Here is a 19,864-nt window from a genome sequence, read left to right on the forward strand (position 1 = left end):
GCTAAGTTAATTTTTTTTTTACACCTTTAGAGATTCAGAAAAAATATTTAGGAGAGAGAAAATATAGTTCAGATTATTTTTTTATTTTCAACGACAGCCCACTAATTTTTTTTTTAGGGGGGAGGATTCAGAAAAAAATATGGGAGTAACACAACATAGTTCAGATTATTTTTTATTTTCAACATTTACCTTTTCCTCTAGTTATATCGAAAAAATAAGTAATTTCCTCTCTTATTTTTATTTCTTCCTATCCTTACTTGTCTTACCTTTTCCTCTAGTTATATCAAAAAAATAAGTAATTTCCTCTCTTATTTTTATTTCTTCCTATCCTTACTTGTCTTACCTTTTCCTCTAGTTATATCGAAAAAATAAGTAATTTCCTCTTATTTTTATTTCTTCCTATCCTTACTTGTCTTACCTTTTCCTCTAGTTATATCGAAAAAATAAGTAATTCCCTCTCTTATTTTTATTTCTTCCTATCCTTACTTCTCTTACCTTTTCCTCTCTCCTCCCCCTTTCACCTTCCTTTATCGTCTTGAAAGTAATTAATATTATTTAGAAATATGATATCCATCTCTTTAATTCTAAGTTATATAGAAAAAATAAGTAATTCCCTCTCTTATTTTTATTTCTTCCTATCCTTACTTGTCTTACCGTTTCCTCTCTCCTCCACCTTTCACCTTCCTGCTTCTCAGAACAAGTTATGTAAATAAGCTCCTCCTCCACCTTTCACCTTCCATTGTCTTTTCAGAACAAGTTTGTCATTGCCAAAAGGCAAAACTCATTCATCATGCCTCTCACTTGTTATGAAAGGTTACTTTAAACTAATTAATATTATTTAGAAATATGATATCCATCTCTTTAATTCTAAATTATATCGAAAAAATAAGTAATTTCCTCTCTTATTTTTATTTCTTCCTATCCTTACTTGTCTTACCTTTTCCTCTAGTTATATCGAAAAAATAAGTAATTTCCTCTCTTCCTATCCTTACTTGTCTTACCTTTTCCTCTAGTTATATCGAAAAAATAAGTAATTTCCTCTCTTCCTATCCTTACTTGTCTTACCTTTTCCTCTAGTTATATCGAAAAAATAAGTAATTTCCTCTCTTCCTATCCTTACTTGTCTTACCTTTTCCTCTAGTTATATCGAAAAAATAAGTAATTTCCTCTCTTCCTATCCTTACTTGTCTTACCTTTTCCTCTAGTTATATCGAAAAAATAAGTAATTTCCTCTCTTCCTATCCTTACTTGTCTTACCTTTTCCTCTAGTTATATCGAAAAAATAAGTAATTTCCTCTCTTCCTATCCTTACTTGTCTTACCTTTTCCTCTAGTTATATCGAAAAAATAAGTAATTTCCTCTCTTCCTATCCTTACTTGTCTTACCTTTTCCTCTAGTTATATCGAAAAAATAAGTAATTTCCTCTCTTCCTATCCTTACTTGTCTTACCTTTTCCTCTAGTTATATCGAAAAAATAAGTAATTTCCTCTCTTCCTATCCTTACTTGTCTTACCTTTTCCTCTAGTTATATCGAAAAAATAAGTAATTTCCTCTCTTCCTATCCTTACTTGTCTTACCTTTTCCTCTAGTTATATCGAAAAAATAAGTAATTTCCTCTCTTCCTATCCTTACTTGTCTTACCTTTTCCTCTAGTTATATCGAAAAAATAAGTAATTTCCTCTCTTCCTATCCTTACTTGTCTTACCTTTTCCTCTAGTTATATCGAAAAAATAAGTAATTTCCTCTCTTCCTATCCTTACTTGTCTTACCTTTTCCTCTAGTTATATCGAAAAAATAAGTAATTTCCTCTCTTCCTATCCTTACTTGTCTTACCTTTTCCTCTAGTTATATCGAAAAAATAAGTAATTTCCTCTCTTCCTATCCTTACTTGTCTTACCTTTTCCTCTAGTTATATCGAAAAAATAAGTAATTTCCTCTCTTCCTATCCTTACTTGTCTTACCTTTTCCTCTAGTTATATCGAAAAAATAAGTAATTTCCTCTCTTCCTATCCTTACTTGTCTTACCTTTTCCTCTAGTTATATCGAAAAAATAAGTAATTTCCTCTCTTCCTATCCTTACTTGTCTTACCTTTTCCTCTAGTTATATCGAAAAAATAAGTAATTTCCTCTCTTCCTATCCTTACTTGTCTTACCTTTTCCTCTAGTTATATCGAAAAAATAAGTAATTCCCTCTCTTCCTATCCTTACTTGTCTTACCTTTTCCTCTCTCCTCCCCCTTTCACCTTCCTTTATCGTCTTGAAAGTAATTAATATTATTTAGAAATATGATATCCATCTCTTTAATTCTAAGTTATATCGAAAAAATAAGTAATTCCCTCTCTTATTTTTATTTCTTCCTATCCTTACTTGTCTTACCTTTTCCTCTCTCCTTCCCCTTTCACCTTCCTTTATCGTCTTGAAAGTAATTAATATTATTTAGAAATATGATATCCATCTCATTAATTCTAAGTTATATCGAAAAAATAAGTAATTCCCTCTTTATTTTTATTTCTTCCTATCCTTACTTGTCTTACCTTTTCCTCTCTCCTTCCCCTTTCACCTTCCTTTATTGTCTTGAAAGTAATTAATATTATTTAGAAATATGATATCCATCTCTTTAATTCTAAGTTATATCGAAAAATAAGTAATTTCCTCTCTTATTTTTATTTCTTCCTATCCTTACTTGTCTTACCTTTTCCTCTCTCCTCCCCCTTTCACCTTCCTTTATCGTCTTGAAAGTAATTAATATTATTTAGAAATATGATATCCATCTCATTAATTCTAAGTTATATCGAAAAAATAAGTAATTCCCTCTCTTCCTATCCTTACTTCTCTTACCGTTTCCTCTCTCCTCCACCTTTCACCTTCCTGCTTCTCAGAACAAGTTCCTGCTTCTCAGAACAAGTTATGTAAATAAACTCCTCCTCCACCTTTCACCTTCCATTGTCTTTTCAGAACAAGTTTATCATTGCCAAAAGGCAAAACTCATTCATCATACCTCTCACTTATTATGAAAGGTTACTTTAAACTAATTAATATTATTTAGAAATATGATATCCATCTCTTTAATTCTAAGTTATATCGAAAAAATAAGTAATTTCCTCTCTTATTTTTATTTCTTCCTATCCTTACTGATCTTACCTTTTCCTCTAGTTATATCGAAAAAATAAGTAATTTCCTCTCTTATTTTTATTTCTTCCTATCCTTACTGATCTTACCTTTTCCTCTAGTTATATCGAAAAAATAAGTAATTTCCTCTCTTATTTTTATTTCTTCCTATCCTTACTGATCTTACCTTTTCCTCTAGTTATATCGAAAAAATAAGTAATTTCCTCTCTTATTTTTATTTCTTCCTATCCTTACTTGTCTTACCTTTTCCTCTAGTTATATCGAAAAAATAAGTAATTTCCTCTCTTATTTTTATTTCTTCCTATCCTTACTTGTCTTACCTTTTCCTCTAGTTATATCGAAAAAATAAGTAATTTCCTCTCTTATTTTTATTTCTTCCTATCCTTACTTGTCTTACCTTTTCCTCTAGTTATATCGAAAAAATAAGTAATTTCCTCTCTTATTTTTATTTCTTCCTATCCTTACTTGTCTTACCTTTTCCCTCCCTCCCTCTCTCTCTCTCTTTCTATATCCTCTTTAACGCCTCTTCCCCCTTTCTCCTTCCATTGTCTTTTCAGAACAAGTTTATCATTGCCAGGAGGCAAAACTCATGTGTCATACCTCTCACATGTTATAAAAGAAAGGTTACTTGAAAGTAATTAATATTATTTAGAAATATGATATCCATATCTTTAATTCTAAGTTATATCGAAAAATAAGTAATTCTCTCTCTTATTTTTATTTCTTCCTATTTTTACTTCTCTTACCTATCCCTCCCTCTCTCTCTCTTTCTATATCCTCTTTAACTCCTCTTCCTCCTTTCACCTTCCATTGTCTTTTCAGAACAAGTTTATCATTGCCAGGAGGCAAAACTCATGCGTCATGCCTTTGTCCTCAGAAAAAATTATTTAGTAATTTATTGTCGTCGTAAACTCCAAATAAAGAACATCATATTACCATCCCTCTCACTTGTTATGAAAGAAAGGTTACTTGAAAGTATTTAATATTATTTAGAAATGTTGATAAAAATAGATTCCATAAATATAAAGAATATCTTTAATTCTAAGTAATATCGAAAAAATGAGTAATTCTCTCTTATTTTTATTTCTTCCTATCCTTACTTCTCTTACCTCTCCCTCCCTCCTTCTCTCTTTTAGAAATCGAAATAGAGGACCAAGAAATTGGAGAATCAATGGCAATCCTTTGTGTAGAATTATCAATTTTAGAAAAAATAATAAAAGAAATGAAATGAAAAATCCTTTTTTTTATTTACTTTATCTCTTTTCAGTTGTTATCGCTAATCTTTGTACCTATCTTCTGTCTTAGATAAATTGCTACTGGAGGAATTTTTATTTCCTCGAGAAATATTAGTTATTCCAGAGTCCTACTACTAACCCAGAGCCATCTTCTGCAACTAAGGTTACAACAATCCACAACCACATCATAAGCTTCCCTCCCGAAGGAATAGAAAAAAACTGGAAAAACAATATTATTTAATCAATTTTAATTTAAACATTTAGCAAAGATTGCAGCTGGAGATTTTAACTAAATATGCAAAAACATTACTCATATAACAAAATAAGCAATAACAATACTAACTTTGCAAACAAAGCAGAAAACTTGTCTAATTTAGATAAATAAGCAATTTTCCTATCTCGGCACGACATATATATATATATATATATATATATATATATATATAACTATATCTATATTTATATGTATATCTATATATCTATATATATATCTATATCTACATATATCTATATATATATATATATATATATATATATATGGAAAAGTGGCTGGAAAAAATAGGAGAAAGAAGAAAACAACCAAAAAAATGAAAATACGTTTGAGAGAAGTGAAAGATCTTTAAATATAACAGTCGATACAAGTGGATATGTTAACCATTAAATATCTGAATATTAATAAATCGAATGAAAATTTTATGATTAATAGGAAAGATAAGAATGGGGGATATATTAAGAGGAGAGTGAGACGGATAGATGGCACGTCACCCCTTTCTCGTTTCATGTTGGTGTTGAACAGACTAAAAAATCCTTGTTATCCCTCTTATAATCTTTGTTGTCCATCATGTATCACTTCATTCACTGACGTCTCTCATCTCTTCTTGTTTCATAATTATCTCTCCCTGCTGGAAAACATTCTATTGACTTCTGCTTTCATAATATCCACATCTCCATTACTTAAAAGAATGAATACTGATAACTTTTTCCTTTCTTACACAGACCTCGCATTTGTGGTCACATGCTACCAGTTCAATATCAATATCTCACCCTTTCCTGCAACCGCGTTCTCTATGGTCTTCTTCTCTCTTCCTTTAACATAAATTGTTATTTAGATTCACTTTTCTCATTACATTCATTTGCTTTTCCTCGTTCCCTAAGTCTTAACACATTCCCCCTCTCTCTTTGATAATTCTTCTCCCTTTCCATCCTGAAACATTTCCTTTCTCATTTGTACCTACATTTCTATTCACCACCATCTGTTTCCTGCACTTGACAGACATGAACCATCTCCAACTTTTTTTTTTTAACTTTGTTTATGCCTTATATTTTTCTGATTTCATAAGCCTCCTTTCCTAAGTTTCCCTTTTCACATCCTTACGTTTTCCATCTACTTTTCCCCCTCTTTATTTTCATTTTTTATCTTACAGTTTTGTCTGTTTTATTGTTTCTACACAACGAAATTATATCTGAACGATGGTATGTTTTTTTTTTTTTTTTTTTTATAGTTTTAATCGGTGCCAGAAGCTCCTTTAACACGAGGACGTCATTGTCATTAATCTATTTTTTTGTTCTGATATTCATACCAAATTGTACAGTCGCCCCAAGAAGTAATGGCTGAGTTTCAGATTGCTTCGGTCACTTTGAACTGACATACGTTCAATGAATACTTGGTGAATATATGGTAAAATTTTCTGTGCAGGGTTGCCAGATTTTTTTGAATGAGTTATGTACTGATGTTTCAAAATTATCGTTTTTCCACCCAAACTATCGTAAAAATATATCTGATGCCTGTGAAAATTATCGTACATTTTTTCTGCTACTACTACACTACGCTCTACAGTAATATGATGATAAAATAAATTATGAAGTTCTTACCAACACGTGTCTTCAATGGTGTTTTAAATTTATATAAACAGCATTAGTCATGTAATACAGAAGAAAAAAATGGAAATTCATGAAAATTTGGATATATGTAATGACTAATGTAAATACTGAAGGGAGGAATATATGAACAATATTCAGTTTATGAAAGTTAATTCATCAAAATTTATTAAATAAAATAAACACTTCCTCTACACTATTTACAAATCACTGATTACACAAGATACTTTTAGGTAATTCTTTCTTGTTTTCAAAATAAATATTTCTTTTAAATCGTATAGTACTTCATTGTGACGACTGACGAATATCAAACCGGAACAGTCAACCGTCCATGTGACTAGAAATGTGCCTTTACCTGTACATTTCGTTCAGTACAAGCCTAGCTCTCTCATCAACACAATTACCCTACGTGCACTAAGGAAAACTACGACTTCTCATTTTACAGATAACATACTGTCAATGGAAAAGATTTATTCTTCATGAAAAGGCTTTTTTATATCATTTTTTAAAATTAAAACTCTTGCCATAAAACAAAGAATTATCGAACAGAACGTACGATAATAAGAAAGGTACAGTACGTACACGTACCAGAGGCAATTTAATCGTATATGTACGATAATTATCGTACGAATGGCAACCCTGTTTCTGTAGCTCCATTACGTCATATAAAATAAAATATATATCATGCTAAGAATTACGTAAAATGGATAACATGAGGTAGTGATATATTAGAAGTTAACATTCAGATATACATCTCCCGATCTGAACGAATGTGTAATGTATTACTCCGCGCATGGAGCGCAGCGTAACCTCCTTTCCTGATGTATGTATCTGTCTCCCAGGTTTTCAAATACAGAATGCTCTAGTTTCGAAGACCAGTCAAGGAAAACTCTTGTGACTGCAATACACTACCTTATTTTTAATTGCTGTGGTGATGATACAGCAACAATTAGGATGCCGCAACAATGTTTACATTATTTTAGTAATGATACCCTACCTGTGGTAGCAGCAAGACCATCCTGCGTTTTAATCATTGTCTTCCCCTCGTTTATAGCGACTTTATTCCTAACTGATGCAAAATTATTTTAAGCTGTATGAAGATATGACAGGTTTTACCCATTTCTCATACACTTGGCACTGAAGAGGGCAAAAGCATGAGCTTATATTCTTGAAATGCAAAAGCACATACTATTTGCTCTATCTCTAGTATCCTTCTTTTAAAATAATCCTCCGTGTCCTGCTTAACTGAAAATGCTAATCTGAATGTTTTGGACTCAGTGGCTTGATTTATGAACATTTGCATTTTATTTCTCTTGCCAGATGTTTGGACACTGAGGATACTAGGCTATGACACAAGTTTGTCATTATCCAAGGAGCTCTGACTCTCGGCAAATTTTCGAGGTTTTCCTTATTTTTCATTCATTGATAGTCCTTTGGCTTACAGTATATTAACACTTCAAGAGAGCTTTCTTGGTGAAAAACTGGCTAAATGCAGTGTAATAATTGCATATCTTTGAGTAAAAGTTTGTTTCCTTCTGTGCATGTTTATCAAACCATTTAAAATAGCCTACTGACTTACGCCACATTCCCGCTTTCTGTCTTCGTCCATGAAGACAACAAAAACGGAAATAAATGACCAAATTATTCTTTAGTATTGTAACGGGAACTATTTTACAAATAATAATGACTGATTTTAATTGATTATTAAAGTGCATTTCTTTTTAGTCTTATGCTACTAAAAAATTATTGTGTTAACATATTAGATATGAACTCCGCAAAGTATTCCTGACTTCCTGAGCGATAGTTCTGAAATTTCAATTAGTTCCGTTAGGACTTCCTCTTATCATAACTATCATAACTAACGAACTGATTCCTTACAATTTTGAAATATACCAATACTTTTGTTTTCTGTAACAATTTTACATAATAGGTTTCTCCTTGTAAATATTCAAGGAAGAGTATGTACATTACGCTGACCGAAAACTTCTAGATACTCTGCCGTCACTTCATAGGCCGACTGTACATGACGAAGGAGCACTGTAATTTAAAATATGTGTTGCGATGACGCATATTATTCCATGTGCTGTGGGATACCAAATCTAATATGTTCATGTGATATGGCTCGCCTTTTCATGCAGCTCCGACAAGAAGTTTTCATGTAAAGGTTTTTCGTGGAAGGGGTGGTATTTCTCATCACTGTTAGAGGTTCTTCGCCAGAGAGTTGAACACAAGCGTGAACGGTATGAAGAGAAACAACTGTCTCGTATTCTGCAGTTTCTTTCTCTCTCTCTCTCTCTCTCTCTCTCTCATAGAATTTAATATTTCCCGAAGGATTATATATAAAGTGGTCTCGTGAATTAATTTTTAATAGATTTTCCTGGGATGAAGTTTTTTTTTTATTTACTCTGACACCCACTAGATGATTTCATTTAAGTATGAATGACTTGTAATAGTAAAAGGGTTAGTGAAGGCTGTATGTAAATGCTCCAGTTTGGAATATCGACCTTCAGTTGAATGAATACCATATGTCTGAGGAGAGAAGCAATAGCTGAAAGTATGTTAATATGTTGATTAAATTAAACGGAAACAGTGAGGGAAATCTGTGATGTTTTCCAGAAGTACAGATAAGAAAAGAAAAGGATATATATTAAATGAGAGTTGCGTCCAATGTATGTGCCATTTTTCAAGTTTAGCCTGAATGAGCCTTAACCCCTTAGGTGTCACTTTCATGACGCTTGGAAGCAAGGGATCATACTGCAGGGTGTCACTTTTGTGATTCTGTGTTATTTTGAATTCGCCTGGGCTTTTAAGTGGTGGCTTGTTTCATCCATCAGTACTGCCAATGTCTAACACAAGTCAGCACTCCTAATCTCATCTGTACTCCCATCCATTGTTGACAATTTAGCCATTTCTCCCCGTTCTTGACTCCCCTCCTTACCTCCCCTCCATTACCCTCTCCTCTTGCCTCCCCGGCCCTGCTGTGCTAAGTAAATCTTCCCCGGGATTTTCCACTGATTTCATCCATTGAAATGAGCCCTATGCCCTATTCTTATACAAAATAATATATACAAAAAAAAAAAAAAGGTAAGTGATAGTGCCATACACCTGGAATTGGCTAATTATCACCTGACAACACCTCACATGCACTCGTTCGCTAATTTTCCCTGTTTATTTCCCCTTGAAATATGCCGTATAATCTATTCTCGTAATAAAAATATATATAAGAAAGGAAGGGAGAAGCCTAAGTGATATTTACATTCACCTGGAACTGCCTAATTTATTATGTATTGTCTAGATTTCCTGCCAATCATTTCATAGCATATATTTTAGCAGCTGTCACCACGCTGACATTGGCAACCTTTCACTGCCCCTAGGCCACCACAGCATTCAGTTTACTGTCGTCTTTCAAGGTGAAACCACGTCGGATTCGCGCCTGTCCAATTCCTCCGCTTTTTAGCCCCATGCAAAGGGCCCTGTGACCTCTACCCCTACTAAACCTCGTGTGGAAAGGGGTAAAGGGCTAAGTGACTGCTGTGGAACATGAACTGGCTAATTTATCAATGAAAATCATGGACAGTGACCACGATCTTTCTGGTGACTAAAACAGTGCAAGTGGAAATGTAAATAATGTGTAATCAGCAAGTGAAAGCAATGAATGTAAATATAAGTGAACACTGAAAAATAGTTTTATAAGTTACTGAAAAAGTGACAGTGCATAACACAGTGTAAATAAAATAGAAATGTAAATAATGTAAATAAAGTAGAGAATGTAAATAAAAATGTAAATGAGTAGTAATATAAGAATACGAGTATATATACTTGGAGTAATGAAAGTGAAAGTTTCACTCTAGCATGTATGAATACTATGAGATATGAAAGTGAAAGCGAAAGTGACAGATTCGCTCTCAGCGTTAGTATACAGGACGAGAAAGTGAATGCTATGTATTTTACTGAAAGAGAAATTGAATGCCTACAGTGACAATAAACTACTAGTACTGAAGGAAACTTATGGATAAAGACTGCAGATATATATAAGTGTTATATAGTAATAGAAATATAAAGTGTGAGTGTTTTTATGAATAATAAATGACAGAATACAAGTGGCGAACGAGCGCAAGTGGGAAGCTGGTACGCGCTCATAATTTTCATTGCTTTCACAGTGTTTTTTTTTTTGGAGCATGGATTCCAAACTATTTGAAAATCATAAAATAGTGTTTCTAGTGATAATATCAGGCTGTGGTAATCATATTATGGGGTATCGGGAAGTGTAAAGTGGAGACTTCGTTACCCAACTTCAGAAGTCTCCACAAGTCCTACGATACTAGACGAAGGCTCAACAAACATCCCAGGAGAAAGCTAAAGGTATGTGCCATAAGCGTGTGAAATTATAATATTCTAGGACTAATAACTGATTTTTGGCAAATATTTTTATAGAGTCTGTTGGAGCGTGAATATCCCCGCAGGACACACAAGGAGCGCCAAAACAACCCCGCGGTTTAGGGGTTAATATCATTATTATTACCATTACCTTATGGTTTGATCAAAGTGTGTGTGTGTGTGTGTGTGTGTGTGTGTGTGTGTGTGTGTGTGTGTGTGGTGTGTGTGTGTGTGTGTGTGAACACAATCTTTTTTGGGTTAAACTTGGTGAACGAATTGAGGATCACCCAAGATTTTGACTTATTGTTTTTGAGAAAATGGGTCATGGTGAAGGTCACATGACAAAGTCAACTTGAGCAATGTTGATTATATAGACTGTTTCAGGTTTAAACAAGTATAATTCACTAAAAATAATTATAACTAACTAATAATATGAACAAGATGCCTCGGACTAGGACTGACCAACAGGTGACGAATAAGGACCAAACAAAGGACGTGGTACGGATTGCGACATGGAATGTAAAGGGTACGAATGATAAGGTGAAACTGAGATTGCCCAGGTGCTTGAGGATGCAAAACTGGATGTATGTGGAATAACAGAGACAAAATGGTTAGGTAGGACTGTGAGGGAATGGGTGTATGGATGGGGTATATGTGAAGGAGTAGGTGAGAATGGGAGGGCAAAAAAAATTGAGTTTGTACTGCTGTGTGCAGGAGGTGGTAGGAGAATATAAGAGAGTTTGGATCCATCGGCTCAATGATTGCATGGGTAAGATTGAAAGTTGGACAGCAAATATGAACGATTGTGTGTGTGTGTGTGTGTGTGTGTGTGTGTGTGTGTGTGTGTGTGTGCGCGCGCGCGTGCACCCACGCAAGATCGTGCAAGTAAAATGAAAGAAGAGTTCTGGACAAATGTGGAAGCAGGCATGGAAGAGTTTGAAAGGAATGAGAGAGTTTTTGATGGGAGATATGAATGGAAAAGTAGGGAATGCGATGGTGAATAGAGTAGTTGGTGAGTGGGGTGCGCCTGCAGAAGTGGATAAGAATGGCAGCGCTTCAGCTTCAGTCGACATTTGTGCAGGGAGGGGGTTGCTGATAGACAACACTCTCTTTAGACACAAAATTATCCATAGGTATACATGGTGAGTGAAGAAAATGGGTGGAAGCCTGAATGGATGGAAGGCAATTATTGATTATGTGTGTGTGAATGATAGAATGAGAAGGTGTACAATGGATGCAAGAGCATACAGAGATTGGAGGAAAGGACTTACTGACAACCACTTGGTGTTGAAGTCAAGGTTCAAATGAAATGGAGGAGGACGAGAAGGGAAAGAGAGAAGGAGGTAGTCCATACAAGGAGGATAGCAAGGTTGCAAGATGATGGAGAAAAGGTAGAATATAAGAGAAAAGTGGAGGTGCGATTGGGTAAATATGATTTGGAGCAGACGGGGGAAGGTGGAAGGTGCGAGCAAGATAATCACAAAAGAAATCTCTGCAGCATGTGAGATGTTGTATGGAGTGAAGAGAAGACGAAAGAGAGTGCATGGAACAGCATGGTGGAATGAAGACAAGTGACAGGCTTTGGCACCAGAGAAGAGCGTATACAGTGAGTGGGTGAGAAACAGGGACATGGTGGAAGTTGAGAGACAGAAGAGAGTTATATGTAGAGATGACGAAAGAGGTGAAAAGATTAGCAGGAGAAAGTAAGAAGAGAGTGGACGTTGAATTTGGAAGGAAATTTAAATGTAAAGTGGACAGAATGTAAGAAAATGTTCTGGAAAGAAGTAGAGTTAGACAGGGAGATCAAGAAGTAAGTCGGGGAGTGAAAGATAAAAAATGGTATATTGCTAGTGAAGAAGGGAGAATAAGTGAGCAGATGGAGAGAACACTTTAAGGAATTATTGAATAACAGAGGCTGGGAGGAGGAGGGAGGTGAGAAGAGAGAGAGGAAACAGTACGATGGAAGAAGTGGAAACAATGAAGAAAGTTAAAATGAGGAAAGCCCGAGGAAACGATGGGGTGTGTGATGAAATGCTGAAGCACGGGGAAGAGATAGTAGTAGAACAGGTATGGAAGATGTGCAGATTGGCCTGGGAGGAAGGTAGAGTCCCGGAGGATTGGAAGTCAGGTATAAGTATTCCCCTGTAGAAAGGAAAAGACGAAAACGAAATGTGTGTTAATCATAGGGATATTTGTCTTTTTAGTGTAATAGGAAAAGTATATGGTACGATACTTACTGACTGAGTTTGGAAAATAATAGAGGAATTAGTTGGAGAAGAATAGGGAGGTTTTAGGAAGGGTAGAGGATGTATAGACCAGATATTCATTCATAGGTCTTTAAACACTGTCTTGAATCTTTGTACAACAGCAGAGGACAGCATTCGTGTCCAACCTCAGACCCTTACAGACAGCTACTGATAGCCGGCTCTCTCAGGCTAGACCGGCGGTACGACTACGGAAGTCGTGACTCATTCAAATCCAGACATTATATAAGTGCTCTTAGACATAACAGTGGGCCGTGACGCCCTACTTGGATTCTACTTACAGCTACTTACAACTACTTGCATACTATATTTACATACTATATAATATTTACAAAAAGGTTACAAACACTACAACAAGGTTGTCGTTGTTGTTATTATTATTATTATTAGTAGTAGTAGTAGTAGTAGTAATAGTAGTAGTAGTAGTAGTAATAGTAGCAGTATTTTAATTGTTATTATCATTGTTATTAAAACATAGATTACCAGTCATTAAAGTATTCAGTAAGTTAAATATGGAAATGCTGTACAAGGGAGTGTGGACTGCTATGTATTATAGTGAGACTTCTTATTTAAATCAATCGGCAATATTGAAAGTGTTTACTTTCACCTACCATGCACTCACTTGACGTAGTGCTGTCTTCAGGTGACTCTTCATTGAGTAACAAGGCATATGGTTTTCTGTAAACCAGAGAATCATTTACTACGTTGACAGGTAGCCAAATAGTTGGAATGAGTCTGTAAAAATCTATTTACGAGGGATGATGGGAATTCTTTTGCTAACATAAATGCCACTCAGAAATGAGTGAGGTTGGTCACCCTCACCTTAAATGTCGAGAATGAGAAGCCTAGCCCCTGGCTTCTAGGCTCCAGATGGGGCATAAATGGATTGGATAATGGATGGATGGATGAATGGATTTATCTTCAGCCTGGGAATTAATCCAGTGGTAAAATGACAATTGGGGTATTTTATCGCCCATCAGCACTGCTACATGATATCGACTCTGAAATATAGAGAAGACCATATATAATACTCCTCTTTCATTGTGCAGCACGTTTTCTCGTGTGTTTTAGAGATGACTTAGTCAGCGTCATCAAAGCCTATTAGGGTACTTTGATGGTATAGGGGCGAATTTTCAGAATAAAAATTCGAGCAAGCAGACCCCTTATTGTGTGAGGATCAATGAGAAAAGTAAATAGACTAAATTTCAGCGAAGTCATGTTAGATTTAGAGGTTGCGCAACACTGATAAGCGATTCCACAAAAGAGTGGAACTAATAAAACAACAGCTTGCAGTGCTAAAATAACAGAATACTCATATTGACGTGACCAGTGGATTTAGATAAATAACGAAATAGCAGCACGATATAGTACACCACTGTTCATTTTGACTTTAAACTGGCTTTGGAGGCTGTCGGAAAAACATTTCAATGTTCCTTGACAATTTGAAGCATGAACTGGATCTGGCTTTCGCTCCCAGTTCTACCAGCCATCGTGAAAATTTTAATCAATGCTACGCGTTGCTCAGCAGCGTTGTTCACTAAGTTCAAAGATTCCTGCCTGGCCTTTGCTGAACAAACTCGTGAGTTGTTTTTCCTGTTTAATGGGTCCTCTTGCAAGAGATCAACCGGAAGGTCAAGGAGAGTGAACAATTTGTACATATTGGAAGAGCAGGAGTCTGTCAATGACTTTTCTTGTGGACTGGTACCGAATCTCATCGGGGAGGGTCTATTAACCCTTCAGCTGAGTTCACATTCTCCACCATTTTTCGTTTGTCATCGTCGTCAACTCCAGGATCAAATAGTGACAGGCCCACATTCATCTCACTGAGGTACCAGAGGTGCCTACTAAAGCTCTTGTACACATCGAAGTTTGTTTCTTGAAGCTCTTGAAGGAGAGAAAGATTGGATCGTGGAACACATGCTGCTTTTCTTGCTGAAAACCAAGGAAAGACGTATTACTGGGCAACGAATAGGCAGAAGTCCTTCAAGCCAGTAAACAGGCAGTCAGACTTGCTTTTTTCACTCAAAGTTGAAGGACATTGGTTCATGCACAGGCTGAATTGGGATCTGAAGATCCGAGTCTTGAAGTAGTAGATTACATGTGCCATCCACCACGCATGCAGAGCGTCTGGTGCCATGAACACTGGATATTGGCGGCTTGCCCTACCTTCCGCTTTAATACTTTTGCACTTCTCTCGCGGGTCTTCTCGGCTTTCTTGGCTGTCTGCTTGTCAACATTGCCAATTTTGCTTCTTCGACCCTCCTTCCTCTGAGCACGCAGGAAGTCCTTGTCTTCCTGAACTATTATCATGGTTAAGGCATCTTGGTGAAAGATATTGAAAAAGTTGTTCAGGCTAGAATTAAACTCTTTCCGGTTTTCCAAACTTCGACATGCCTTTCCACGAAATGCTCATCTTCAAATAGCCTACTGCCATTGGTCGTGCAGTTTTTTGACAAGATTTTTGACGTCGTGAAGATTTTCCTCAGTAGACCTTCCCCCACCCAAAGTTCAGTGATGGCTTCAAATGTCGCAGACACACTCTCAACCAGGGATTTCTTCACTTCCTTGTACAAATGGAATAAATACTTCATAACTTCACCCCTCGAAGGTAATTTCCGACCTGTGAGAGTGGCACTGCATGACCCTTCAAGCTATATTGATTTCTTAATCTTGTACTAGACGACATCACTAATATTGATCACCTGAAAACAACAAAAACATGGGTCAGTGGAATTCGTTAACTGATAAATACCGCAATAAAAACAAGTGACAGAAACCTAGCAACAACGCCATGGAACAATTCGAAAAAAACGCTCCAAGCTGTCGTGCTGAAAGGTATTGTTTTTTTTTTTTTTTCTTTTTTTCGAATGATGACATGAGATTATATAAAAAGTTGACAGTTTTTTTTATGTATTGTTTGCAATTGTAAGCATAATAAATAAGCATAAGATTGTAATTTGACTAGATTTTCACTCAATAGACTACATTCACTGCTCCTACTTGTGAAGCTGATGTGAGCAAAAAAGAAAAACAATTTGTTTTTTTGCGCAACCTCCAAATGTTTGACAATTAAAGAAAAAAAAAAAAAAAAATCCTTGTGATTTTCTTTCCCCAGTAAACCTCATCATATACTTGGTTCTGACATCCATATTTTTTATATTCAGTTTTTACAAGCATCCTACTGCCTATCTTGCATCATTTATTCATTCCCTTCTGCCACTGCTACATCCATGCCTACAACAGCGAATCGAATGGTTCTCGCATCACATAATATGCCACCAGGTGAGTTTGCAATGGAGCGCTATATATGAACCACATTGTATTGTCAATTTTCAGAAATCTGTAGTACCCATTATACAGTAGGCTACTTTCGACCATACTGATCTACAAGTGCCGAATGGGGAGATGTCCCATTCTCATCTAAAGCTACACCTGTTCTCTAAATAATGAGAAAGTTCATTACGTTAGATCACACACCATACATCATCTGCACGAAACGTCTTACGTTTCTTTTAGTAGCATCGGACAATATATTTAACAGCGTTAAAAAATAGTTGTCTTCAGTAACAGAGGCAATTATCGGCAGCAGTGATTAGAAGTCCGTTGCTCACTCTTCGGATATAGACGATGATTGGTAAATACTCACTAAGATTTTCGTCTGAGGTCTTTAGGGTACAGTATGTGTTCCAGTACGTAATTCACTATGTGAAGGAAAAAAAAAAAGAACTAAACCGGACCGCGAAAACTTCATATTAACAGCTGTCTTACAGAAAGTCTCTCACCAACCTTTCAGGGCATGCCATGTCATCTGTAATATCAGTACAATTCCCTTCAACGTGTGTGTGTGTGTGTGTGTGTGTGTGTGTGTGTGTGTGTGTAATGCGGCAGTGTGAGGTGCAGCAGTATGAAGCATGGTATTATAAAGTGTCCGTGAAAGTTGATAATGCATTCTATTACAAAGGCATTTTCCAATTCCTGCATATTTGCTCTTTACTTCCCTTAAGCACAGCTGCTTACATCATTTCCAATTTTCACGAACCCCATAATCCAGCACTCCTATACAAAGAGTTCTATTCTTCACGACTCAATCCAGGAATGGCCCACTGTAGATTCTAGTCACACAGTTGTGCCTCACCTCTTACCAGTGCTTAGGAGTATATTACACTCACTGGCTTCTGAATGAGGTATCTGGCCACACACATCGCCGACCATCATGCAAACGACACCTAACCATTAGCCATGCACTCTGTCGTTCATAACATGCATTCTTCCTTATTTCGCAACATGTTCCGTAGAATATAACTACTTCTCCCGTTGACTGTGGCATTATCTTAAGCTGAATTGAAACTACGCAAGGATAACCAGAAAATGCCAATAAAAAATGGTGTTAGGCAAGAAGAAACAATTTCATCCAAGTTATTCTCTGTATGCTTAGAGGACGTTTTATAGAATACTTATTGTGATGGGAAGAGAATTCATTTAAGTAGTGAAAGATATGATATTTGATTTGCTGACATTGTAGCTCTTTTCAGTAAATCAGAGGAGAGAGTAAAAGAAAAGATATTTAAAGCAAACATGGACAGTTTGCATCATCATTATCATCATCATCATCCAAATCTCTTTCCTCACCTTGGAGGGAATGAGGTAGTGTCCAAAGAACCAGAAAAATTTCTAAAAATATGATTTTTAAAAAGAGATGAAGACAAAAAATATGCTTGTAAAACGCGTTCAGCACTTCCCATTACAAACAAGAAATGAAGAACTAAACGTATGGAAGAACAGATATACCAAAGGCATGGAAATGAGATAGGTTCATTGTATGAAATCAAAATCAAGCGAAGAGCGGGAATAAAATGGAGGGCTGATAATCAGGAATGCAGCATCATTAAAAAAGATAGAACACTGCTTTTACATAGAAAGGGATACTTATACAAGTGTTTCTTTCTTGTTTTGACTTGTTTTGGAAACTTGGAATATAATACTATCCATGGAACCTAAATGCAGGAATGCTCAGCGAAGAATAGAAAGAACTAAGATCCAGTGAGAGAGAGAGAGAGAGAGAGAGAGAGAGAGATTCTTGGGTATGGGACGAAGACAATAATCAGAAACGAATTTGGGAAGGTCACTTTAGGTTAATAGACTCATTACAGATGGAGAGCCAGGGTATCTATGTTGCAACCCGTAGATATAGTGTGAGGAAAAACCAGACAGGGAACAAGGTGGAAAGATGAAATTCTGATACATGAGCATCCATGGACTATGTGAAGCTACAGTAACAGCCAATAGAGCAGAGTGGGAAAAAAATGGGAGAGGCCCTTGTCCCGCAGTGGCTTGTCTCAGGCTGTTGCTACAGCTGCTGCTGCTGATGTACAGTAACTGTCTGTCGTAAGCCAGAAAGAAATACTTGCGATACTCGATGATATAACAATATAAGGTTAGCTAAGACAGAAATTATCCCTCGATCGGCAGAAGTTCACCAAAGTGGATAAAATCAATTGTTTGCTTTGTTGCATGGATGAAATGCCAAAGTTCAACAATCGCCGTAGAAATCGATTCATTTGCTGAGGCTTCCCAATTCCCCTTGCATTTGATTGTCTGATCACGGGGATGAAAATATACACTTCGTCCATATTCCGGCTGTATATAGCTATATTTGGCCTTTTTTATTACTGGCAGCCTCATTTCACAATCCGTGATATAGTATAATTGTATAATAACAAGACCAACGGATTACTGAAAATGAAAATTGTGGAAATACAGACATCTCTGTGAAACAATTTTCAAGTTGGAATGATAGCTCTTGTCTATCCCACAAGACTGAATTTTCCAAGAGGTGACGCAGCTTTTACGATAATGTTAATCCGATTAGACGTAGGTTGCAATCACGTTCTAAAATATTCTCAATTTTTCAAGGCGTCTCTCTCTCTCTCTCTCTCTCTCAAGATAGATAGATAAATAGACGGATAGATAGACATACCGTACACATATACTGTACATATGATATATATATATATATATATATATATATGCACACGCACACACACGAGGTCTGACCGAAATGTATCCGACCTTTAGGTGATAAGAAAAAAAAAAAAGCTTACTGAGTTCAGACTTTATTACCCTTATAAGTATTCCCCTTGGGGCTCCCAGCCCACTGGACCAATCATTGCTGGAAACATTTTATAAAGTCAGTTTTTGGGAACATCAACAAGGTCTCAGTCGCATTTGTCTCAGTTTTATGTGTGTCCTCAAATCTCGAGCCTTATAATGGCATCTTCAGCTTAGGAATATCACAAAGTCACAGGGAGAATAAAGTGTCTGCCGGATCTGTGTAATCTGCATCTGATCCCCCCGCCCCCCCCAAAAAAGTCCTTGATGAGATGGACGAGTGGATTGGAGCATTGTCATGGTGGAGCTGCCAGTCCTGCACGTCTCACAACTGCACTAATCATTTACATAACCCTCCCTACCCTATACAGAAATACACACACACATCCATAGCTTCCTTTCTGGTCGTTCTATTGCCATTATTGTAGACGGCCATCGTCCTTCTCCTAGACCTATCACCAGTGGTGTTCCTCAGGGCTCTGTCCTATCACCAACTCTCTTCCTTTTATTCATCAACGACCTTCTGAGCTGTACATCTAACCCTATTCATTCATACCCTGATGATTCCACCCTTCACCTTTCCATTCGGTTCTCGCAACGTCCATCTCAGGAGTTACTTCAGCAAACAAGGGATGAGGCTATGGCACACCTAATGACTGACTTGGCTTGTATCTCTGACTGGGGTAGAGATAATCTGGTTGTTTTTAGTGCATCAAAAACTCAGTTTTTACACCTATCAACACGGCACAATCTTCCATAGGAGTACCCACTAACGTTTAATAATATCCAGCTCAATCCTGCGTCATACTTGAACATGCTTGGGGCTTTATTCACTCGGAACTTATCTTGGAAAGATCATATTGCATCTCTCGT

This window comes from Coenobita brevimanus, chromosome 43, assembly GCF_032717465.1.
Source record: "Coenobita brevimanus isolate Jiangsu-jjx chromosome 43, ASM3271746v2, whole genome shotgun sequence".
NCBI classification, from domain to species: Eukaryota; Metazoa; Arthropoda; class Malacostraca; order Decapoda; family Coenobitidae; genus Coenobita; species Coenobita brevimanus.